The sequence below is a fragment of the Brassica oleracea genome, unplaced genomic scaffold (genome assembly GCF_000695525.1).
Source record: "Brassica oleracea var. oleracea cultivar TO1000 unplaced genomic scaffold, BOL UnpScaffold01185, whole genome shotgun sequence".
Taxonomy (NCBI): domain Eukaryota; kingdom Viridiplantae; phylum Streptophyta; class Magnoliopsida; order Brassicales; family Brassicaceae; genus Brassica; species Brassica oleracea.
In genome coordinates this window covers 12319-14526 of record NW_013617741.1, presented here as the reverse complement: position 1 = coordinate 14526, position 2208 = coordinate 12319, and positions in this window count along the sequence as shown.

The window sequence follows — 2208 nt, the reverse complement described above, 5'->3', positions numbered from 1 at the left end:
TTTTAGGGTTTCAATCTTTACAAAACAACCAGGTTCGATTCATGTTCTCAGAATTAGGATTACCTTTGTTTTGCAGATTGTAGAAACCGGACCTCCAAAGATCAGAGACGGGCGCGGGACGGCTCCTATCGGGTCGTGTTGCCGAGGGCTATCGCGAGCTTGTTTTTTCTCGCGGACGGTTGCGTCTGGTCGGGGATTTGGTCTGAGCTGGACGCAAGCTGAGCTGAGGCTGAGGATGTTGATCACGGACAGGGAACGTCTGAAGCTGAGCTTGATCGGAGTTGAGCTTGATCGGAGTTTGCAAGCCAGAACGCAAGCAAGAACAATTTAGGGTTCTTCGGGATTAGAGTTCAAAAAGATCAAGACGGCGCCGAGTATTTTTTCTGCGAGTGTCGGTGAGTTTGAGATCGGATCGACAAACGGTTTTCGCTGATAAATTCGTCTCGTCAAGAGCTTCAATTTGATATGTGGCTCGTTGTCTGATTAATCAGGGTTTGGGAGATAGATCGATTTTAAGTTGCGCCTGATTTAGGGTTTATGTGTGACGGATTTTGGGTTAGGTTTTGTCTCAGGGTTTTGGAGTCTATCGTGCTGATAACGTGTTGTAAATAGAGAGTTTAGAGACTGAATAGTTATGTGTATTATTAATGATCAACGGAGTTCCTTTATATAAGGATTACAAGATGAAGATAAATAGAAAGTATCTAAAACCTAAACTCACTAAGATTAGGAAAACTACTAATACATAATAATGGAAAGATTACATCTACTAGGAAAAGGAAAGGGTTTCCTTTTCTCCAAGCTTTGTGGCCGCCTCTCTCTCTCCTGAAGTCAGCTCTCTCTCTCCTCTCTCTAGGCTTCGGCCATCTCTCCATCTTCTAGGTATTGGGTCGGTCTCGGTCCGGGCCTGGTTAATGGCAATCCACTCCATGATTTATAACATTTCAAAATAAATGAATGTGACAAATGCATATACTACAAAACTACCAAAAATGCGTATGTTTTGCTATGTCTATATGTAGATGATATGCTCATTATTGGAAGCAATAAAGACATTATCAATCAAACAAAGAACATGCTCAAAGGGACATTTGAGATGAAAGACTTAGGATTAGTAGATGTAATTCTCGGGTTTAAAGTCACAAGAAATTCAAACGGAATTATCTTAACCCAATTTCATTATGCTCAAACAATATTAGAGAGATTTAAAAATAACTCTAAGAGTACGGTAAAAACTCCGTTAGATCTCCAAATGCACTTGACAAAGAATTCAGGTGAATCAGTTTCACAAAACGAGTATACACGTGTGATTGGAAGTCTCATGTACTTGACCAATTGTACAAGACCAGATCTAGTGCATGCAGTAAACGTACTTAGTCGATGTACAAGTAATCCCGGTCATACACACTGGAAAGCTATAACGAGGGTACTCAATTACTTGCGCTACACCAAAGATTTTGGGCTTCATTATGGTAAAGATCCAGCAGTTTTAGAAGGATACAGTGATGCTAACTGGATATCAGATTCTAAAAACTTAAAATCCACAAGTGGATATGTCTTTACACTAGGAGGAGCAGCAATATCACGGAAATCTACCAAACAAACAGTGTTAGCCAGATCAACCACGAAATCTGAGTTCATAGCCTTAGACAAAGCAGCAGAAGAAGCCGAATGGCTTAGAATTTTTTTGGAAGATATTCCTATGTGGAAGAAACATGTGCCAGCTATACGCATACATTGTGATAGTCAATCAGCTATAGCTCGGGCTCAGAGTAATCTCTACAATGGTAAATCTCGTCACATCAGAAGACGACATAAAACCATTAGACAACTTATCTCAACTAGTGTAATCACAATAGATTACATGAAATCGGCTGACAACCTAGCGGATCCATTTACAAAAGGTTTACCATGAGATGTTGTTGCTAAATCATCAAAAGGAATCGGTTTAAAGCCTATAACGAATGAGGATGCTTGATTGCAACCCTACCTATCATGACTAGAAATCCCAAGACGTAGGTTCAAAGGGAAAACAAAATCAAACAGAATCTAACCAAAGCACTTGAGACAAAGTGGTCTCTTCCCAGCTCCTAAGATGATAAAGTGCTAAAGAATGTGATATGGATAAGCATAAGCTTTTAATGATTTCATAGCTTCTAAAGTGGGTATTACTCAATACTTTTCATGGTCAATCACCTAATGAGTGTG